This window comes from Delphinapterus leucas, chromosome 8 (assembly GCF_059928025.1).
Source record: "Delphinapterus leucas isolate spDelLeu-1000000601 "Yukka" chromosome 8, BTC_Dleu_Yukka2, whole genome shotgun sequence".
Lineage (NCBI taxonomy): Eukaryota > Metazoa > Chordata > Mammalia > Artiodactyla > Monodontidae > Delphinapterus > Delphinapterus leucas.
In genome coordinates, this window is record NC_143136.1 from 20,387,053 (window position 1) to 20,411,796 (window position 24,744).

Genomic DNA, 24,744 nt, shown 5'->3' on the forward strand with positions numbered 1-24,744 from the left:
CCTGAGACCTTCTTCTTCAATCCAAATGCATTTGCATTTTTCTCCAAAGCTTACTGAGGCTAGAGGGGATTCTGTGTAATCCCTGAGCTGGTTTCCTCTGATTTGAAACACACGCACACATGCACACGCATGCATGCACTTCATTCTCACCAGAGTCCCAGGAGGTGAAAAGTCCATTTTAGTACGTGCCAGGTTTAGGCTCCAAGGAGCCCTGAGATTTCTCCGTTAACACAACGGCCTGATTGTGCAGGCTAGCTTCAGTCCAGTGGCAGGTCGGCAGGCCAGCTGAAAGCTCATCTTGAACAACCACCTCAAACCTTAAACCCAAACACCATGGCTGCCCTCCTGGAACCAGGTCTGTTTTCCTAGAATATCTGGTTACAGTATTGTAGAAATGAGCAACCTTATTATCAATAGTGTTTCTGAGAACCCGGCATTCTTTTAGAAAATGCTACCTCTCCAGGGTTGGCAAGAGCTGCAAAGCAGACACATTCTCTCACCTGCCACCCTCTCCCTCAGGCATCACCCAGCTGAATCCAAAAGCCCAGCTTAACAGAAACGAACACCAAGACTCAATGTCTCCTAAGGAGCTGGGATCCTGGGTGATGGAAGGAGGGAGTGGCATCTCTTTCCCTGAAAGTCTTGAAGAATAAGAGAGTTTTTACTAGTGCTGAGTTAGCATCACAGTATTAATGAGAACATTAGATGACACCCTAGGTTTTATTTCTCAGTTTTAGCCTTGTACTCATTGTGTAATCTTCAACAAAGTATTAAAAATTTCCAAGCCTCAGTTTCTTCACCTGTAAAATAGTGTTAATTATTGTGAGGATCAAATGAAATAATGTATGGGGAAATGTCTTGCAAATTAAAAAGTCTTCAACGTTTAAAAAGAATTGTCTATTCCTCTTAATATGATCTTTCTTAATGTCTATGTATGGGAATACTTGGAACTTTCTTATCCCTCTTCAACTAGATTACAAACACTTGAGAGTTTTTGAGGACAAAATTTAATTTGAAATAAATTAAAAACACTGCTCTTGACACAATGTTGAGCACAGAATGGTCATAAAATACACGTATGAAGGAAGGTTTAAACTATGTTGTTCATTATCTATTTAAGAAGGTAGGGAACTATGTACTGAGTTTTAAAAAATTCCAGGGCTTCCCTGGTGGCGCAGTGGTTGAGAGTCCGCCTGCCGATGCAGGGGACACGGGTTCGTGCCCCGGTCCGGGAGGATCCCACATGCCGCGGAGCGGCTGGGCCCATGAGCCATGGCCGCTGGGCCTGCGCGTCCGGAGCCTGTGCTCCGCAACGGAAGAGGCCACAACAGTGAGAGGCCTGCGTAGAGCAAAAAAACAAAAACAAAAACAAAAACACTAAATATTTCTATATATCTCTATTCTCATGCATCTATGTGCCATCTATCTATCTATCTATCCATCTATCTATCATCTATCTTTCATGCATGTTTCTTTATCTGCAAAGTACCAGTATCAGCTCCCAAGTATCAGCTCCTTTCCTGTTGTAAGGCAGCTCAGTGGTTTGTAAAGAGATGGGGACTCTTCACTGAAGCACCATTCAAGAGTCCAGCTCCTTTCTAGCTGTGATGTAGTCACATTACCTAACTTCTCTGAGCTTCAGCTATGACATCAGTAAGTTTGGGTCAATGTTTACCTTACCAGTTTGTGGTGAGGATGGAATGAGATAGCATATGCAAAGCATACATTATCATTCCTGACACTTATTACACATTCAATACAAGTTTGCCCTTCTACCAACATGATAAATGGGAGAGGAGGAGGGAAGGAAGTGACAGACATATGTGGGGATGACACATGCAGCAGGAGTCCAAGGGTGAAGGGAATGTCCTTTAATGGTCCTTCTAGAATATAGACCAGCCCAATGCTGAGGTAAGCCTAAGGGTACAAAGAGGATGAAATCTGAGCTTTGAGACTGAGTATATACTCCCATTTCAATGAGATACCTGTGGTCACTCAAGATTGACTTCTTGAGTGAAGGAGACCCATTCAAGAGATACCAATCAGCCTGTCCAAGGAAACAGTTGAAGTTCTGACTTCAGGCAGGTTAGGAACTGAGATAAGCAATGGGAAACATGATAAAAATCTTTTCTTTCTCCACTTTCTCCCTAGGTGGTATCACCAAGTCTCAGAGCTTTAAATGTCATCTGTATGCTGATGACCCCCAAATTTGTATCTCCACCCCAGATATGGTTCCCAAACTTTAGGCTTATAAATTCATTTGTCTACTCTATATTTATCCTTGTATATGTATTTTATATCTATACCTACACCTATATCTATATCTGGATCTGGATCTAGATCTAGATAACGACTTTAAAAAGTGCAAAGCTCAATTTCTGGTCTTCCTCCCTCTCTTCCTGTATCGCTTTCTCCTAACATCTTTTGGATCTTATAATTGGTTCCATGTATTATTATATAATTTTTTAAAGGAAGCATTAATATAGAAATAAATGAAATCTCAAGGACTACGCTAAGTACTGGGAAAATAGAATAAAATAAAGGATAGTCCCTGCCCTCAAAGGGCTCACTAAGTAGTAGGGGAGACAGTACATTGTCCTGAAGGTATTTTTTCACACATCTAATGTATGCTGTAGGACAGAGAGGACTGGGAGATGTCCTCAGAGTGATACTGAGGAGATGACGTTTTGAGCTTCTTCCTGAAGGATGATGAAGAGGTTGCTCGTTATTGTAGTGTTGCTGTTCTCCATTAGTTAATGTCGACCTATTTGAGAGGGTTACGCATACCCACCCCACATTGGCCGTGTGACTTGCATTTGCCACGTGGAATGTGAGCAGAAATGTAGGCTACCTTTGAGCAGAAGCCTTAAAAGGCATCACCAGGGTCTGTTGCTCTTTTCCTTCTTTTGCAAGAATAATATGTTCCAGGGAGGGGCTTCTCCTTCAGCCAGGATCTCAGAATTAAAAAGATCCATGGAAAAGAGCTACAGCTGCCATGAAGGTCAGTGAGAAATAAGGCTTTGTTGTTGTAAGCTACTGAGATTTTTGGGTAGTTTATTGCTGCAACATAAAGGACTAAAGCTGGCTAATAAAAATATTGGTACCAGAACTGGAGTGCAACAGCAAACCTACAATGTACACCTTTGGCTTCCAGGTTAAGTGCTACACAGCAAGGAAACTTCTTGGTGACTCTCTTATTCGGTGGAGAAACATTCGGTAAAACTGTTACTTGCAGTATTTTGGAGGGTAGCAGATTATGTTCCTGTATAAGACACCTGTATCTACATCTCTGTATCTCTCTCTATCTCTCTATCTTATACCAAAATGTGTGTGTAGATATGTATATACACACACATGCATATGTATATATATTCTGTGTGACAAACCACCCCAAGGCTCAGTGGTATACAAAAGTAAGCATTTATTTCTTATTCATGTGTCTGCAAGTTGTCTGGGGATCATTTGATCTAAACTGGGCTTGGCGCCAGCTATATGTTAATTTTGTCTACTCTATGTTTCTCCAGATCCTCAGAACAGTGGCTAAGTGAGGCATGTTCTTCTTGGGATGAAAAGTAGGAGCAGAGAGATATACTCCTCCCATGGAATGGGTAGGGGAGGCAGTAGGTATGAGCTAAACCATGATACGATCTACCTGTGTACCTAGTGAACTTGTGGCTTTGGGTGAAAAAGAGCATGGAAATTATAGTCACATATGCTGTTTTATTTGTGGCCCAACACTTAGTAGATGCATGCCTTGGGCAAGTCACAATTTTTCTAAATTTCAGTTTCCCCATTTGAAAAAATAGTGAAAAACAAACCAGTATTTTTTGCAATGAATGGAAAGTCCAGCTAGCTCAAATAAAGGTAGTGAATGGATGATGGTGTTTCTCATCAGAAACATTTTGTGGTATCCAAGGGAAACTCAACTCTAACTAGAACTTAGAACTGAGGAATCGGAGCCCCGGGGACCCTCTGTGCCCTGCAGACCTTTAGTCATTTATTCTGTCATTAATGTGCCTCAGCTGACCCCCGTGTGTCTGTTTCGCTTCTATTGAAATTTAGTTACATGTGTATTTGTGTATAGACACACATGTATTACAATCTCATTACACACACACTCTCTCAACCCTTTTTCTGATGATAAGAATAGAATTCATTTTGTTCCTTGGAAAGAGGAGGAAGCAGAGATAAAAAGAGAACTGTTCGACACCCAAGTCTTCAGTAGAATTGACTAAAAATAAGATGTTTGACATGAGAATATTTTTTCCTAAAAATGTGTCAAGTGGTGGCATTTCAAATTTGGATTAGTGTGAGGTGAAACAGAAGTAGTACTTGCCAGGAGATGAGCCAGAGCAGGGGACCATGAATACATAAACCCGGAGAAAATGACATGTTATGCTGGGAACTTTGGGCTTTGGGGGAGTTTAAGTGAAGTGTTCCTAAATTTGATTAGCACTAGCCCAGATGGAGGCAGCCAGGTTCCCTCTTCTGGGCTCTGCACTTCAGAGGCCCCCTTTCTGGCTCTCCTCCAGCGGTGCCCCTCCCTGTGGAGTAAGGAGTTTGCGGAGTTGGGGATATGCACATCTGGAACCCATACCCTTCTGGATTCGTGGGACCTGGAATCCCCTATCCTACTCGTCCCAAGCTGGCTTCCTAACCAGCTTGCCCAGGTCCCTCTGGAGAGTAGGCCACCTCACCAGTGTGTATATTTCTGGGCCAGAGGAGTGGCCAAGGAATTTGGTTTGCAAGGATGTGGATGGAAGTTGGGTGTTAGACCCTAGGATGTCCATATTCACACGAGTGAGCCCCTCCTGGTGCTGGATGGAGCTTGGTATGAAAGAGAAAAGGATTAGTCCAGGAGCCTCCATTGGTACTCTTACCCTAGTTCCTGAAAACCTGAGAAGAAAGCTTATCTCTGCAGGACAGGGTGCCCTGAGCTGACATTCCATGTATCATAAGGCATGCCTTGGGTAACCCTGTCCTGAGGATTAACCACAAACCTCCTCCCTAACTGATATAGTAATGAAGCAGCAAGAAAAATTCACCTACAATTTTAATTTTCAAAACTCATTATGCATTACGATCTTGTAAGAAAAATATTTCATACGCAGCCACCTGTAAAGTGAAATAGGCTCAAGGCTGGGTTCTCACACAAGGCAATAATTTCTCCATTTGGAATGTTAGCAATGTTCTCTCCTCAGAAAGTTTATAGAGCTTATATCCTGCCTGTTCTCCTTTAATAAAGAAATGTTAAATATTTGAAAATAAACTTTCTTTAATGAGCCAGAAATACATGTCCTCCAGGTCTTTTGCTTCTTTAAACATCCTGGGTTGGATTGAATGCCACGTCAGGAGTGTGCCCGACTTGCTTGGTTTGGGGGGTTCTCTCTGGTTTTCAGGGCACAGCTGGGGTGGGGAGAAGATTCCAGGTATCGCTGTTCCTTTATTTGTGTCTGTTGTCTATCTACATTTTTTCCTGATGCTTGACGGAATAAACTGAATGATTTCTGACTTCTGTGCTAACTTTTCTTTGCCTTGAGAGACTTAAACTCCCCACCATGTGTCCACTGTTCATGTAGGACTCTTTAAGTACCAAGTAGTTTTAAACCTCATGTCCCCACTATCCCTCGCCCCTCAGGAGGAATGCACTCCTAGCCTGCAGAGAGGAAAGGGCACTGAATCCAGATGGCTGGATTGCAAGTCCACAGCCCTTCATCTACTAACTGGGTAATGCTGAGAAAGTCAGTCAAAAATGCTCCTATTAAAAAGAAGCCTTCAAAAATTACTTACCCAAGACAATTATGTGTTAGGCAGCATGAGAGGCACCAGGAAACAAAGATGAAATGCCCAGGTAAACAGAGAGTGAGCAATTACTTTGTGACTTCTATACTTGAATAGATTAGTAACACCTGCCTTTTCTCCCGCCCAGGCAAGTTGTGAGGGTCAAATGCGCAGATGTTCTAGCTGTGCCCTATAGACAGAAGCAATCAATTGTTGGGCAATAGGAGAGTGCTGGAAAAAGACCTTATTTCAGAGGTTTACACATAGTTGGTATGCAATAATGCTCTGAGTTGAGTGTATCTGCCTTTTCAGTATTTATAATTGCTTACTTTTTGCAATCACTTCACGACTCCCTTTAAAAATATATGCAGGAGAAAACCAAGGTTGAAGTGAATTTCAACAAAGTTGGTTCTGCTAATTTGAAAATGGGATCCCCCTGGGGTATTGCAAAACTGGGCTTGGGACCTCGGTCTTGGAATAAGTGGATGATCTTTCACATTCAGAGGAGAGGAAAGCAACAGGAGATCTCCAGTCTAACAACAGAGATCATTGTACGCTGGTGGAGCAACTGGGTCAAGAGTTAAAATCAGAATGATCTGAATACACATCATAAACTAGAAAAAGGAAATCTTCCGTCGCTCCAAACCCCTTGAGCCATTGATTGGAATTACAGATACTGCTGTTCTCTCAGCAGAAATGTATTAAGACCATATGTAAAGATAAATATTCTGGTTGGAGCAAAGGTAGGAAAACAGAAGGCAAAGAGCAAATCCGTGGGATACCTCATGCACTGCTGTGTTTTCACCCACACTAAAGAATACTCAGAACCATAGGAGGTTTAGATCCTGTTCACCCTTTCATTTGCTCATTTATTCAATAAATATTTATTGAGTGCCTGGTGTGGGCTGGGACTTCAGAAGGAAGCAAAATCTGGCATAGTCCCTGCCTTCATGTGTGCTAATAAAAGACACAGACATTAATCAAATAGTCACACAAGCTCATCCACAGTTGTGATGGTGATTGCTGTGAAGAAGAAGTGTATGGTACAAAGGGAGGCTGTATGAAAAGATTTGACCTCGTAAAGGAAGACACAGTAAGGTCCCCAGAGGAAATAATGCTTGACCTCCTCTTCCATCATCATATCTCCTTCTCTGTCTCTTCTGCCCTTCTCTCCCACCTTTAAGGGTCCCTTGTGATTACATTAGACCCACCTGAATCACCCATGATACTCTCACCATCTCAAGGTCCTTAATTGAATCACATTGGCAAAGTCCCTTTTGATACGTAAGGTAACGTATTCACAGGTTTTGGGGGATGTGGACAGCTTTGGGGAGTCATTATTCTACTGGTAATACCAGAGCATCTGTATTTAAACCTGAGGAGGAATTAGAGAAAAAGTGGTATATGAAAAGACATTGGCATCCTCGGGCAACTGGAGATTTGTAGCTTAACTGTATCAGGCTCAGCCAAAGAAAGTGGATGGAAGGTAAGCTCTCAGCAGGAGTAGTGCTGAGGAAATGAGAGGCAGTGCCCAAAACTCAATGCCTGAATGAAATGTTTATGGTGTATAAGGCTGGTCCACTCCAAAGGCAAATAAAATTCCTGATAGTCCAAGGGAGTTGCGAATTTGAAAGTACATGGGTTCCGGCACTATGCCTTGCTGTGTCTATAGCAGGGCTGCCTATGACAATACCGGGGTGTTGTCTCTCTAAATGCATCGCCCCTGTCCTTGGAAAGAGTCTGGTTTCCTGCTCTTTTGGAGGCTCCAAGTATGTGCTGTTTATTAGCATCACCATCCACCCCCTCACGCTCACCTCTTCCCAAAAGGATCTAAAGTGCTTTAATCATACTGTATGTTTCCCTAGTAGAATTTTTCCAATTCCAGTTTTTCCACTTTGCTTTTATGGTCATATATTTTTTTCTTCCCTCTTCACTTTCCTTAGGCATAAAACATAACCACCCCACCTCTGGTACTGGATACATACTAGGAAAACTCAAGGGGCTTTAGTAACAGAAATCAAGGGAGAGTAGAGAGAAGAGATGCTGCCCCCACCTCTCAGGCCTGTTAGGCTAAGTGGACAGCTGCTGTTGGCAGTACTCTGCACATGTAGACACAAGACCACCTCTCTGCCACTCTACCACCCACAGAGTTCAAATTCTCTCCAGTTCCATGCATAATACCTTCCCAAGGATTCAGGGTCATGAGAAGATGGGGTAAATGTAGAAGATTCCATGAATCGCCCGGGGCTTTTCCTGGAAGTCTTCCTAAACCAAACAGAGACATCGCAGTAAAGAAGCACGGAGAGGGATTCAAACCATCATCATTAGGATCTTCCCAAATTCATTGTGGAACCATAGGTCTAATTTTTTTTTTCTTCTAAAAGTCATGTTTTTTTTTTTCTTTCCCTTTGGAGCTTCTATACTTTAGCATGAACTGATTTATTCTTTGGGAAGAAGGGAAAATCTGAACACCTGAATAGGAGCTGAAATCCTCTGAGAGTCTGTTTTCTCACTCGTAGAGACTGAGTTTAGACCTTGGAAGAGGTTGAGGTTTCTTCTCTTTGCCACCCCTTTGCAGGGTATGAGAGAGAGAGACCCCTCCCATTCTCATGGTCTGTAAGAGTCAGATAATCACGCCCTATCTCAAGAGAGATGATGTATGATAATGTATTAAAGCACTTATAAGATACTTGGCATCCAAAAAGCTTTTAATAAATGTCCAGTAAGAGGCAGGAAAATGGTGATGATGACAATGACAACGATGACTCTTCAGTTGTTCTAACCTGCCCTTCTCATTGGGTCAAAAAGATGAGGACACTTAGAAAAACTCCTAGTCTTTTTCCCAAACTTTGCTCTATTGATAAATAAAATCCTAGCAACTTACACTGCCCCTTACTAAACTGGCCTACATACAACATTTTTCTCAAGTTCAACTTCAGTTCTCTGTTACATCTTTGCTGGTCTCTATCAGTTATCATCTCTAAGTGACTATCTGGCTGCTATGGGGGTTGTTACTTGTAGAGTATGATACCCTGGGTAGTAACTCTAGAGACTTAGAGAATTCTCTAACTTATACTTCTTTAGATCCCACCACATTCCTCCCAAAGCACTCCTTTCAAAATGTGAGCTGTTAAATATGTTGAGAAGTTCTGGCTTAAATCATCAGGTCACACATTTCCCTTCCCCTCATAGGTTGGACAGTTCAGAGTGGGCTGTGAAGATGATCTGCTAAATGTTCCCCTGCTCCCTGAATAACGAAGTTGATTAGAGACAGACCAGTGTCTCAGATTTTCCTGAAGGCCTCTTCATGACCCTTCTGCTTTTTCATGCCTTGTCCCCAAAGAGGCCTTTCCCATCTTCCCCAGAGGGTCTAAATGTTCATTTACAAGACTCACGGAGGGAAGGAAGAAAAAGAACACCGAGAAGACGGTTCATTGCTCAATGCATCCCCTGACAACAGATCCCCAGCTTCCCCCTCTGTGTAGCCCATAAACTGCTCTGTAAAAATTAAAAAGCGTGAATTTACAGGGGCCAAAAGGAGCCAGAAGGTGAAGACTCATCTCCAACCAACAGGTCAGGCATACTGATGAAGCAGGAATATAAGGCCTTGCCAATTTCTGACCAATAAAATATCTTCTCTGCCTTTCCAGATCCTTGACCATCTCTTTCCCACACAAAACTAAGTTGGGGCACAAATGAGTGGGAAGTTCAACAAAAAAGAAGCAACACAAAGTAAAATACCCAGTGTGCACTGGCCTTTTAGGGGAACATTTGGGTGACAACGGCCTCCCTCCTGGGCCCTTTATTTCTCTGTGGATCCCTTGACCATCTTGCGTGCTTAAGGTTAACCTCCTGATTTTTCATTTCAGGGAAGCTTGAGTTGGTTACTAGCAAAGACTATTGCCAAAATAGTTTCAGCTGGAAATGGAAGCCCAAGGCCCTGCAGAAACCGGGATGACTGGGTGAATCCTGTGGGTAGTAGAAAAGATACAGGAGGGGGTTTGGGAGACAAGGCTGGGGTATGCTGGCTTTGTGACTTTGACAGGTCACTTTAACCTCTCTGAATCTCAGCTGCCTCATCCCTAAGAGGAAGAGACTGAGGCTGAAATGGATCTTGAGATTTTTTTGTCTGATATTCTCTAGTTCTTAAGTAGGTCTGAGACTCAGGAAAGAAAAGGATGGATCCGTAGGACAAGCATCATGGGAAAATAGGGGACTGAAGTTATCTAGGCTCGACCTTCTGAATGACCAAATGTTACCTGAATTTTGTCCATTTATCTAACTCTGGCCAAGAGTTAGATAAATGGACAAATTTATCCTTCTAATTTTTTAGAAGGATAATTCTAAAAAATTGGAAATCCTTCTAATTTTTTGAGTTTGAGACAAAAAATGAGAACAAGAGCCAGAGAGAGATGAGAGAGAGAGAGAGAGAGAGAGAGAGAGAAAGAGAAAGAGAGAGAGGGAGATTGATTTTAAGAATGAATACATCTTGGTTGGGTAAGAGGAATAACTATGGTGGAGATATCAAATACTGGGGCAGACAGAATTATGATAACATTCCTTGGTTTCTTGTTTGAGGATAAAAAGTGTCTTCTCTATACCTTAAGGATGTAGCCACACAAACCTCCCAAAGAGGCAATGTATTTGATTTACCATCAATCATTGTGTGGCATGTCGCATCTATGGGGCTGAGAGGTAGAGGGAGTTCAGATGAGTAATTGTTTGGGTAGTGAGTTGCTGCAGAGTCATCCGCCAGTAACCTGGATTTGGCAAAAACAGGTATGCCATCCCCTAGGTTAGAGCCCCTGAAACCAGAGAAAGTTGGACTAGATAATCTCTGAGGCCCAGACAATAGAAGTAATTTTTCTAAGGTCACACAACTTGTTAGTTGGTGGTCTGGAATTCATACCCAAGTTACTTCACTCGTTTTCCAATAGATGTCAAATGTACCATATTCTGGGCTGAATGCTGTGTGCTTTGGTCTCTTGACACCCTGCCTAATTGTCTTCCCAACAGGTCATGACAACTTGATTCCTACTGAATGCACAAAATCGGCAAAGCCATACATTTCCTTCATTGCTAAACTTTTCCTCCTTTTGTTAAGATAATAGGATGGAGGAAAAAGCATAGATGATAGATCTTTTCTATTTGGAATGAGAGTAGTGATCGTGGGTTTGGATGCAATCTCTATAAATATTCTATAAATACTCCCAAGTAGCCTGAGCTGCTTCATCTAGGCCCACTTTACCAACAAAGCAGCCTGACGTGCTTGGCAGACAAGTTGTGGGGTGTGGTCTTAGAGCCTGGGGAACATATTCAGAGGGGATATGCAAGTCTGAGCCTTGGAGAAGTGATTCAGAAAGAGTAAACCTTTGCACTAATGCCCAGTAAGTCAAAGATGTTCTATAAATAATATTTATTTCACCTTCGTGCAGTCTTGAGTTTAGAGCTTATATATTTTCTTGCTCTTATTCAGTTTCTTCCTTGGTTATATATGACTCCTCCACCCAGAAAGGGCTTTTGAGGTTCCAATATATACATCTGGAGGGTGGTTGGGTATATGTATGTGAGTCTGTTGAGGGGAGGGTGTCCTAGCCTTGTTATTTAGGGTAGATGGGGCTGGATGAGGTCAGCTGGGTTTTTGAGAGTTCAGGTCAAGGCTCCAGCTGGCAGGGAGCAGTCACATCCTCCAAGCTTACCAGCCAAGCGCATGCTCTTCTGCAAGTCACTGAGCTGAAGATAAACACGGAGCCCATAAGAGCTTTTTCACTTGATGCCCTTTATTACATGTTCCACACTTTAAATTCCTTTGCTTCACTTCTGTATTCTTCTGGATCACTCAGAACAAACATGGAAGTAGAAAAAATGAAAGCATACTGCCCTCTTCTATCCTTCCCATCCTTTCTGAGTGACTCACTTCAATTGGAATAATTAATCTTAATCAGGATGGTATGACAGCAGAAAAATGACATCCACAGTGAAGTCCTTTGGTGCCAAAGACGTGGTGAGGCAAACAGCTCCTTCCTCTGGGCTGCAGTGAGGGCAATGTGGAACAATTTGGTTGTTTTAAAAATAGCATTTTGCAAAATTAGAGCTACCTTTATCTGCAGGATAGGCAGCAGGTCAGGGGTTGTGAAATGCCCGTGCTAACCACCAAGTGTTAGAAGGCACTTTTAACAGTGTTGGCTGGAAGGTGATATAGGCCACCAGGCCCAAACGATCAATGCTACCTTCTCCAGGGGAGATTGAGGACAAACAATTCCTCATGTTTGCCCTGGTGTCTTTCTCCGTAGAACTCAGAACTTCCGCTGATGTGTGCTTAACTGTTGTTACCCTCACTTTTTGACAGGTGCAGTTACTCAGCTCCTCTCCTCTGCCCATCTCCTGTTTTGTTTTTCTCTGCATGGGCCACACTTTCCAACAAGACACAGCTACACCTGGTACAGTAGAAAGGCTGTGGTCAACAGAGTGTACTTCTTGGAGATGGCTTAGCAAGTCGTGCAATGACCAGGAGGAACCACTTCATCACCTAAAGAATGTGGTCACATCTTTTAATTTGCAACTAACTGGTTGAGTCCTCATTAGCAGGAAGACTTCTCTCTTGAGATACAAGAGCTCCAGGGACATAGTCCAAAGTGCACAGTCCTGTTTCCAGATACAGGTCTGAGAGAGGACTTGAGTGTACAGTCCGTTCAATTGTGGATGCATGTTGTTTCAGCTCCTTCCATGAGTGCTTTTGTTAAAAGCTTCCCTGATACAGACTACTAAGGCTGTGGCCATACCCTTGTGGACCCAGATATGAACACTGCCAGTAATTTCAAGCCACACATGGACACCCAGGTCCTAGCCACAATGACCCACAATGCGAGGTGGTGAGGTCATTGTGGTGGTGGTGTTGGGGGAGGGGTTGGTAGAAGGGCTTCCAGTTCATTCAGGGTGAATTCTGTCTTTTGGGGTTATGATCTCCTTTCATTCTAGAAGATCTTAGTTGGGACCATCCCAATCCTCCCGATGCTCTGTGTTGGTCTGTTCAGGCCATTATAACAGAATACCATGTCCGTGTGGCTTAAACAACAGATATGTATTTCTTGCAGTTCTGGAGGTAGAGAAGTCCAAGATCAAGACACTGGCAGATCCAGTGTCTGATGAGGGCTGTCTTTTCATTGTATCCTCACAGGTGGAGAGCTGAGATAGAGGAAGCTCTCTGTGTCTCTTCTAAAGGCACTAATCCCATTCATGATGGCACCACCTAATAATCTAATTACTTCCCCAAAGCCCCACCTCCTAATACCATCACTTTGGGGGTTAGAATTTCAATACATGAATTTGGGGGACATACAACATTCAGTCCATAATATGTTGTAATAAGGTCTCTCTCCCAAGAAGCTCTTCAGCCCTTTGTGAATTTGCCTTTCTCCTCTGCACATACTGTGAAATGTATTAGACTATCTTTTTCTTTTTTTTTTTAACATCTTTATTGGAGTATAATTGCTTTGCAATGTTGTGTTAGTTTCTGCTGTATAACAAAGTGAATCAGCTATACGTATACATATATCCCCATATCCCATCCCTCTTGTGCCTCCCTCCCACCCTCCCTATCCCACCCCTCTAGGTGGTCACAAAGCACGGAGTTGATCTCCCTGTGCTATGCACCTGCTTCCCACTAGCTATCTATTTTACATTTGGTAGCATATATATGTCAGTGCTACTCATTGGGAGGAAGTGAGAAAGTATTAGACTGTTTTTACATTCTTTCCCCAAAGCCATGGGTGCCTGCTGGCCTTACATTCACAAAACTAAGGGAAGTCACTCCAGTTGCTCTCCCTGTGTGCCTTGCTACCTTATCTTCCAGATAAAGAATCTATTATTTTCTGTATTCTGTCTCATTGGGCACACTCTTTTACTGAGATAAGAAAGAAAATATTCCTTGATCAAATGTGCTCCAGTGCATCCAACAGCCCTTGCTTGTATTAACGAGTCATTGGCATGAGAACAGAAGTCATAATATAAGAACAAACATCCCTCCATAATGGGTGTGCCATTCAGGGTCTTCATGTTTCTGTTGACAATACATTTCCCGAAGTCTGTTGTCATTCATAACTCAGACATTTTTTTTAAACCATTTTAAAAAATTGAAGTATAGTTAATTTACAATATTGTGTTAATTTCAGGTGTACGGCAAAGTGATTCTGTTCCATTAAATATATACATATATATAATGGAACTGAATCACTTATATATTATAAAATTACATAATATATAACTTTTCAGATTCTATTCCATTATAGGTTGTTACAAGATATTGAATATAGTTCCCTGTGCTCTACAGTAGGTCTTTGTTGTTTATCTATTTTGTATATAGTAGTATGTATATGTTAATCTCAAACTCCTAATTTATGCCCCCTCATCCCCTTTGGTAACCATAAGTCTGTTTTCTATGTCTGTGAGGCTATTTCTGTTTTGTAAATAAGTTCATTTGTCTCATTTATTTAGATTCCACATATAAGTGATATCATATAACATCTGTCTTTGTCTGACTTACTTCACTTAATATGATAATCTCTAGGTCTATCCATGTTGCTATGTTGCTGTAAATGGAAGTATTTCATTATTTCATTCTTTTTATGGTTGAGTAATAGCCCATTGTGTGTGTATGTATATATATATATATATATATAAATAAAATATCTTCTTTATCCATTCATCTATCAACACTTAGGTTGCTTCCATGTCTTGGCTACTGTAAATAGTGTTGCTGTGAACATTGGGGTGCGTGTATCTTTTTGAATTAGAGTTTTCTCCAGATATATGCCCAGGAGCAGGATTACTGGATCATATGGCTGAACTAATTTACATTCCCACCAACAGTGTAAGAGGGTTCCTTTTTCTCCACACCCTCCCCAAAATTTATGATCTGTAGACTTTTTAATGATGGTCAATCTGACTGGTGTGAGATGGTACCTCAGTGTATTGATAGTGTTGATTTGCATTTCTCTAATAATTAGCGATGTTGAGCATCCTTTCATTTGCCCGTTGGCCATCTGTGTGTCTTCTTTGGAGAAATGTCTCTTTAGTACAACACTGACATTTCTTGAGCACCAATACTATTCCAGGCACTTATCTGAGATACTGTAGTACGTGGATGGAAAATATATAATCTACCTACAATGATTATGTCATCAAGTAAGGGAGGGCCAAGGTATATGCATAAGGAACTGTATTATAAAGTAAAAAGTGATAGGTTTGTGTACCCTAGAAAACAGAACCAGAAACCACAAAAAGTATTACGCTACCTTTTTACCAGAGAGTGAGAACCTAGGAAAGGAGGAATGAGGATGGGGAAGGAAAGGGTAACAATTACAAGGGAATGTTTACCGAGCTGGACACCACTGGGTAATAAGTGTCTCTAATTTCTCAGTCTCATAGGACTGTCTTCCTAGAGACCTGTGAACTATTGGGTCTCAGGGAAGTGCATGGTAGATGTGGAAGTTATTCACTTGCTTCTGTTTCCCATTGGTCAAATCTTCATGTATATCCCGCTGGGTTTAATGCTTCAGAAGCGACAAGGATATGTCAAAATGGAAAGCAAGAGGTTCAGAACATGGACCTGATAAAAGTCACTGTCATTTTGTACTCATATGCAGTTGACCCAATACCACACAGAGCTGCTTGCTTCAGTGGCAGCTGGGTCAACAAGGGCCCATGAAGCACCTGAGCGTTGTGTGTGTGTGTGTCGGCGGGGGAGCGGGGATGGAGGGTGGGGGACAACCTCAGGTGATGCATAAGGGGAACTTAATCTAGTAACATAAGTCAGGTCCAAATAAAGTGCTTTGGGGATTCATAGAAGGAGTTGTTCCTTAAAAGTGGTGTCGGGGACAGGAAGTTGAGGGATGATTTTTGGAGAAGCTGGATCTTATGTGAGACTTTGCAGATGGGTGGGATTGTGGGGTATACAGATATGGGGTGGGGCTGGATGGAAAGCGCATCCCACAGAAAGGAGATCCTGATTGTAGGGACCTAGAATGACAGTACTGAGGATGCATGGAGAAAAGTGCAGGGCTCGGTCTGGCCAGGGGATAGAAAATGGGAAGGGATGTTGAGGGATAAGGCTGAAAATGTAGATGGGCAGCCGGTAGAGCCAGGTGGAGTTTTGATCGGAATACTTTGACAACTGGAGCCATTGCAATAGAGTTTTAATTCCGGAATTTGTCTCTCTTCTTCACTAATTCTGTTCTATATAATCATCTTTTGTGTACATAATGGCATTCTGAGCAAGAGTATGGTGGACACGTTTTCTGCGATTTCAGACATCCATGGAATAGTTTTAAAAGCTCAGTATACTGAGCTTTTAAATGTTTCCGATGAAGACGTTAAAACTTGAAACACACAGTAGTCGAGATTCTTATTTGTACTGGTTTATTTACTGAGCCCAGGTGTGGACCTGGCTCAGGCATGGGCTGAAGTTGGAGCTCAGATGATGTGCTCAGGACTCTGCACTCTGCCTCAGGACTGTCCATTCTCCCATCTGGGATTCAGTTTCAGAAAAGTGCCCCAATGGTGGTGATAAGAGTCATCGGTGGCTCCTGGGGAAATAGAATGTTCCATAAAAAAAGAGGGATTCTGGCTAGAAGATGTGAAAATGGAAAAAGGACAGATCCATCCCTGGTATCAGAAATATATTGTCTCTTTTGTAATTAGAGCTTGGTTCTTGGAGTTTGTGATGTAGAGCACAGGGGTGGAAAATAGCCATTATTACTTGTTTTTTTAAGCTGCCTGGGACAAGACAGCTTAGATTTAATGTCTGAACTCACTGAAAGAAGTCCTTTGATTCTTGTCAAAAAAGGGAATCATAGCCTCATCCTACATTCAGTGATGAGCTGTCAACATGTTTCAGCTCTTCATCTTCTACAGAATTGAAGTGGGAAGCTTTCCCCCTCAGTATTCCATGATGAGTACCCAGGACTGGAACATGGCCTTGATTACCCAGGGTTCTGAAAGGGATCTTAAGCTCTTGTATCAAAGCAGTAGACTTAAAAAAAGAATTCTCCTAGAGAATGAAAGATGGCATCTCAGCATTTTGGGTTTTTGTTTCTCTCTTTCTCTCTCCTACTTGAATTAACATGAATTCAAAACCAGATCTTAGAGTGGAATTGGCTGCCACATAATTTAGACATGTTTGCATAACATTCAGAAAATAATTCAATAAGAATAGGTTTTTCTTGGAATTTATCACTCCCTGGTAAATTAGAGCCCAAACACAACAACTTCATGTTAAAAAGGCATGAGACCCAGCAAATGGAAATGACAGAGGCAGAGAGAAAGGAAACCCAAGCAGCCAGTCGCCTTTCATTATCATGATGGTGTGAAGAAGAAATAGAAAACACGAGGCAGAAGCAGGGACAAACACAGCTTGCATTTCAGACTCCCCATTTTCTCCAGGACTCAGCAACAGCTGACAGGCCAAGGTGGCAAGAGAAGGGCATCTTAGGTCTCAAGAAAGGTTCTGAGAAATTCTCTCATGCTGTATTTTTCCATGTCTTCAGCTGAAGGTTTTTTCTTTTTCTCTTATGGGTTCTAATGGAGAGGACCCACAGGTTCAGAAAATAATAAACTAACATAAACATATAGGAGCAATAAATAGTAACTTACAAGGACAGGGTTAGAGCAGTAAGCCTAAATCACAAGACCCAGAATGACTTCAGTCTCTACCATTTTCACTGGGACAAACCAAGTAATTTCTGTGAATGTAATTTCTCCACTTTTAAGACGGGGGAGAATAGTAGTTAGCCTGAATCAGTGAACATTGTTATCAGTGTAGTACTTCATAGCTGCAGGGCATTTAAAATCCACATGACGTATACAGGAGACCACAGGTCTAACTCAGACCTTTTCATAGATGTCAGTTCCTTAGGGCAGTGGTCCCCAACCTCTGGGCCGCAGACCACTACCGGTCTGCACAGCAGGAGGTGAGCAGCGGGTGAGTGACTGAAGCTTCATCTGTCGCTCCCCATCCGTCGCATTACCACCTGAACCAACCTCCCCCACCGCCACCATGGAAAAATTGTCTTTCACGAAACTGGTCCCTGGTGCCAAAAAAGTTGGGGACCGCTGCCTTAGGGTACCATTGTTGTTAGGCTAGAAGCTAAAGTTCTTGTGGGGCAGAATTATGTACTTAGGTTACCTGCCGGTGGCTCAGTGATCTTTGGACTCTTCCTCACTCTGGACCTTAGTGACTGCGAACATGTTGGGCAAAGCTGCCTCTGCTCCCTTAAATGTTGGTGTCACTAAGGCTCTTCTCTTCTCACCCTTCCCCACCTCCCTGGTCACCTCATACATGCTATGACTGTACATTCCTCCTGTAGGGGTATGGCCCAGAATCCATATCTTTAGCCTAGACCTCTCATATGACCCCTGATGTCTACTCAACCACTTGGACATCTGGCAACCCCTCATCCACACCTGCTCCTGTCTGAAATTGGAGTTGTTCTACCTTCTCTTCCCTGTCACAGTGTCTTAGTCAGTTCAGGCTGCTATAATAGAATACTCTTGACTGGGTGGCTTAAAAAACAGACATTTATTTCTCAAAGTTCTGGAGGCTAAAAGTCCACGATCAAGGTGCTGGCAGATTCAGTGTTTGGTGAGAGTCCATTTCCTGGCTTGCAGACGGCCACCTTGTTGCTATGTCTTCACATGGTGGTGAGAGGAAGCACTCGTGTCTCATCCTTTTCTTATTAGAGTACTAAGCCCATCATGACCTCATCTAAACTTAGTTACTTCCCGAAGAGCCCATCTCTGAATACCATTACATTGGGGGTCAGGAATTCAACATATGGATTTGGAGGGAACACAAACGTTCAGTCCATAGCACATAGTGAATGATTCTACCATCACTCTAGGTGCTCAAGCCAGTAGACACCCAGTAAGCAGCCTTGACTTCTCTCTCTCCTTCACCATCTAAATACTTGAAATCTATCAAGGTCATTCTGGCACCTGACATCAACATCTCTTGAATGTTTCTACTTTACTGTATACTCACTACCACCACCCTAATTCAGGTTCCTGTTCTCTTTTCCTGGGCAATGGCCACAGCTGTCAAATTAGTCTCCAATATACCTCCAATCTGTCCCCTTCCAGTTCCTTCACCAAATTGTAGCCAGAATATTTCTCAAAAGCGAATCAAACATAGATATCCTCTGCTTCACACTCGTCATTGTCTTCCTCTTGACCTCGGGATAAACTCTAAATTCTTTAACATTATTTATAAGCCTTACTTCCTTAGCCTGCCCCACATCTGCCTTCACCCCTCTTTAGTACCTTACATGTGCTGTGTTCTCTGTGCTTCAGAGATCTGAGCCTTCATACAAGATGTTCTTTCATAAAACAATCCTTTCTACACCTTTGCCAGGCACTTTCCATTCTTCAGTTGACCTTGCCTTCCTATGGGAAGACTGCCTGGATTCTTACTCTTTAACTCCAGAGAAAGAGAAATTTCCTAGTTCCAGAAGTAGAACTATGGGACTTCCCTGGTGATCCAATGGTTAAGACTCTGTGCTTCCATTGCAGGGGGCATGGGTTCGATCCCTGGTTGGGGAAATAAGATCCTGCATGCCACACAGTGTGGCCAAAAGAAAAACAAAACAAAACTGGAAGTAGAACTAATAGCAGGTTCTTTTCCTCTACCTGTGCATCTTTTCTACAGAGAGGACAGAATTACCAGCTCTAAACAAAACAAAAGCAAGCTTTGTTGTTGTCTCTCACCTCTGGTGGACCTAGTGCAGAGGGAATGGAAAGTCCTTAGCCAATGGGAAAGGAAATTTAGATCTCTAGGCATAATGCACCCACTCAGAGGGAAGGGCATAGGACATCCCAGTACCTGTAGGTCACCATAGGGTCTCGGGTTCACCTTGCCTGGTTGGGGGAAGTTCAGCAGGTTCACCAACAGGTCCTATCAGTGATAATAGCAATGACATGAACAGTGAGTGCTTATCCTCCTTGACAGGAACAGATGCTCCTCTCAGATGCTGAACTCTTCCAGTGCAGCTAGGATTCACGAGCTAAGTCATCATTCACAAATAACCACAAACATTCTCATATATTATATTGCTAAATCCAAGCACACTCTAACAAATTCAAAGTTAGTTTTTGGGCCACTGCGCTTTAAGAGAGATACATCATCTTGTTTATAGCTGCAGGCTATAGTTTCAATTGTTTCAGAGAATGTTATGGTGATCAGAAATAGGAAGTCTCATTGTAAGGTGGCATTTCCCTGGGACAAAGGTCCTAAAAAAGAGGATTTTCGAAGGACCCTATGTAGTCACCCTACTGAGTAGAGTTAAATGCACCTTCCTGTTCTGGGGTCACATATATCCCCATACTTGTCATATCTCTTAACTCTATGTCAAGGTGGTTTTAATACTTCTCACTCCCATCAGACCCTAAACTGTGAGGGTATGGACCTTAAGTGACTTTTTCAGTGCTGTGTCTATAGCTCCTGAGGCAAAATATATGCTCAGGAAATACTAGTTGAAGATGTATATTCCCTTTTCCTGCTGCTCAGGACCCTGGTATGAATGAAGAATAAGGTCTCTGTAAGTGCACTGTATTCCTTCTGAATTGGATTTATCTGCTGCCTTTATTTCAAAATTGAGTATTCTGTCAGGGCAGCCACCATCTCCTTGGGTTAAGAATATCAAATCGAAAGAAGCTCATCATTTTACCAACCATAAACAGGTGAAGAGGAAACACAGAGAAGTGAGATTAGAAACCCATAAAGAAAGCAGAACCTTGTGTTTGGGGTCAGAGGAGCTAGAAGCAGGTCAGCAGACACTTGATCAGTTTCTCCCGTGTCACCTTAAGTTTCACCAGCAAATAGGCTGATGGAATATGTTACAAGTCCAAACACTTCATTTCCCTGAGGCCCTGGTGGCCTTGATGAATAGCCTCCATTGTGAGGCAGGCTAAAGGCACTGTCCTGTCTAAATATAAATCTTGCCTTCTCTCCCCCCATCCATTTCACCCATCTCACCCCCAGCCCCAACTCTTTCACTCCCATTTGCTCCACAAAATATGAGGAAGACATTAAGTAAATCATCCCAGCAAGAATAGAACTGCGGGAGAAACACCTCATCCATAACCAACTCACCACTCATTTTGCCAAAACTACGGTGAAATGAAGACTCTAGTATCCTTTAGAAAACTTTAGTATCTGGAACACATGTGCTAGGAAAGACTATGGTCCTTCATCTTCCAACCTTAGATGAGGTGGATGAGCACTCCATGAATGGGCAGAGTGTAGAATTGGAGAAACCATGAATTGGTGCTCTCACACGGCACTCCTGAATATCTCTAGGAGGGACCATGGTGTTTTGAGGGTATGAGTAGGAAAAGGAGCCACCAGTGAACTAAGACACATCTTAAGATCCTAGATGTGGACCTGAAGCTAGACTGCCAAAGTTTGAATCCCACTTGCACCACTTCCTAGCTATATAATCCTGGGCAAGTTTCTCAACTTCTGTAAGCCTTTGCTTTTATTTTTCCTGTAAAGTGGGGATAATAGTTATGCCCAAGTCAAGGGCAATTTGGGAATATAAAACGAACTGATGCAAGAAAAGGACTTAGCATTAGGAATAACACTAAAAATATCTTCAATAGATATTATCAATATCAGTTCTTGGTAAACCATTTGAAGTGGTATGGTTAAATGAAAATAACTATTAAAACATTTACAGAAATGTTAAAAGAAAATATGACTTCAAGGAAATTTCCTGATTGTATAAGAATACCCATGGTTTCTGGGTACACAGTTCATTTATCTATGATATTTGGGAGCTTACTTGGAAATTTTATGAAGGCTTGAGTCATATCCCCTCCCTATCCTTCCTATCTATATTTCTCTCTATCTATCTATCATCTATCTATCTATCTATCTATATATATATCTATCATCTATCTATCTATCTATCTAGCCGTCTCTAGCTAATAAAACTGAAGTCTAAGAAAATACTGTGAATTTTGAAACTAGAATCAAAACCTAGAATGCAAAATTTATGTTCTCTTATTCATTAGTGAATTCCTAATTCATAATTGTTTATGCTGATACTATTCACGGTGAACTTTTGAGGCACTTATGAAGGGCTTTCTCTATGCCATTTGTACTCCTCACCCTGAAAAGTGGGCACAATCATTTGCATTCTGCAGTGGAGGAACTGGAAGCTTGGGTAAATAAACTGACTTGACCAGAAGGTCATGCTGCTGTGATTTTTCCACCAGTTGAAGACATTGGGTATATAAGATGCGTTAAAAAGTCCAAGTAACCTTGCATTCTAACAAGGGAAGGGAGGATGAAAGCAACAAGAGGGCAGGGATCTTTGATGGTCTGTCCACAGATATATCCCAAATGTCTAGAACAGTGCCTAGCACTTAACAAGTGGCCCATAAATATTTATTGAAAAGTTCTAAATGAATAAGAAAATGAATATTGAACATAGTAATAAGCCCAGTGAAATGCTCTTTTTCAAGTTTTAAAACCCATCAGTCATTGACATTACCAGTTTGCCTCTATTAGTATGTTACACTAGTTACCTACTCTTTAAAAGTAGAACTTATTGCTTTTACTACTTACAGAAGTAATAAAAATTGGTAAAAACCAAAAGGTATAAGAAAAATTCCACTCACTCCGTATCTCAGAGATAATAATATATTCATCTTTTCAATCTAGAAAGTCTCTCCTCTTTTGGATTTCTGTGATATCAGCATTTACATGATTCTGAAAATTATCCCCAAATTCCTGGTCCACAGTCATCTCTCTCTGCATTCTCTCCCTTGGCAGATTCATTCATTGTCATGATTTCCACTACATCCTATGTGGGGAGAACACTTAAGTCTTCAGTTTTAGTCCTACCCTTTCTCCTAAGCTCTGGTTCATCAGTTTTGACAGTGTGCTTGACATTTTTGCCTTGATGACTTTTGGGCTGATCCAAAATGAAAGAAATTATCTTCTCTTCTCCTGGCATGACTATTTCAGTTAAAGACCTCCCCATCTTCCCAGGCAACCCATCCAGAAACCTCTGTCATCAGCAACTTTCTTTCTCCTTGGCTCAGCATATCCAATTAGTCGTAAGATCCTGGGAATTATACCTCCTCATTTCTGTCCCTCTCTGCCCCTTTCTGAGACTAGTGCCATCACCTCTATTATCCTGAAGTTCAACTTGATCCATCTCCCTCCACTGTCCATGATTTCATACCACCTGAAAAACAGTTGGAGCACCTAAGCCTGGCATTCAAGACTCATTACTTGACCTAAACTAACTTTTTGTTAAGTTCATCTGCTTTCATACTCTGGTGCAAGCATTTCTGAATACATCAAGGTTTTCAAGACATGCCCAGCCCTTCTTTGACTCTGTGTTTTGTTCATGCTGTTCCCTCTGCCAGGATGCTTCCTTTTTTGCTCCTCTTCCTCCTTCAGTTTCTGAGATGGAATAGAAAAGGTGGGTACAATATGAAAATACTGCTTCCCTGATGCCTACCCAAACACCCAGAGCAGGAGTTATTTCTGTCCTCTGAGCCCTATAAGATGCCATACTTTTCGCGTGTTTCTTGTGATATCCAAAGGAGTGTAACCCTTATAAGTGAGCATACTGTGTCTAGCCTACTAGCCGTGAGTCCTTTGAGGTCTACACCTGGTAAATGTCATGGAGGAGCCCAACGCCAGACATAACACCTTGCACTTGAGACAGAATATAAGTTTTACCCCATCTTCTCATTTTTTCCCCCACTTTCCTCCTTCCTGAAGGTGGTGTTTGACAAGATTTAGTAGCCGTTAACATAGTAGTTCATCAAAATTATCTTATTAGAGGCAGGGTTGATCAACCTAAGGAATAATTTTAATAGTTCAGCACTGGGGGAGGGTGGGGTTGGGCACTGTAACATGGAGCTCAAAAAAAAAAAAGGAAATTAAGAAGTTCTATTGGGAAACAAAAACACTTCGAGGGAGGTCTAGTGACTGTGATGCCATCAGTATAATTTCTAGCAGCACATGCACTGGTGGGTGTTTTCCCCAAGGATGGTGGAAATCACCTAGTGATGGGATATTTCTTCTGACTCTTATGAGTTGTAGACTTTGGGCAACCATTGCAGACTGACTTGCATGCTGGTAGAGCTGGAACTAGGACTCTCTTTTCTCTTCGAATCATTCAGAAATGTGTTTACTTACAAAGTCACAGAAATTCTATGCCGTTTAAAGATATAACTATTTACTTTTCTCACATAGCAAGAAATCCAGAAGTAGGCATAGCAAGAAACCTAGAACTAGGCATACCATGGATCTGAGATCCATCACAAACACAGACTCTTCCTCTGTTTCAGCTCCTCCATTTTTAGCACATGCCTTTGCCTTCCTGGTCATAGGGTGGTTGTTACATCTCCCAATTCCACATCTGTGCTTTAGGCTTGAAGAAGGCTGAGGGCCAGAAGGTTTTACTTGAGGCTTTATTTATTCAGACATTCATTTGTACTGTGTTGGCCAGATTTGTGTCACGTAGATAATCCAGGCTGGAGGATGACTAAGAAAATCAAGTAGTTGGCTTCCCTGGTGGCGCAGTGGTTGAGAGTCCGCCTGCCGATGCAGGGGACGCGGGCTCGTGCCCCGGTCCGGGGAAGATCCCACATGCCGCGGAGAGGCTGGGCCCGTGAGCCATGGCCGCTGAGCCTGCGCGTCCGGAGCCTGTGCTCCGCATCGGGAGAGGCCACAACAGTGAGAGGCCCACGTACCGAAAAAGAAGAAAAAAAAAAGAAAATCAAGTAGTTAGCTATCTAGCTTCTCTTACAAAGGAAGAGAAGTGAGAAGTTAGAAATTGTTTTTAAGTGAGCCAAACTGTTCTGGCTACTATAACTTCTGCCCCTCCTCTGCTGCTATTATGGTCTTTGGAAGCGGTAACATGCTTCTCAATTGTAGTTAAAACTGGG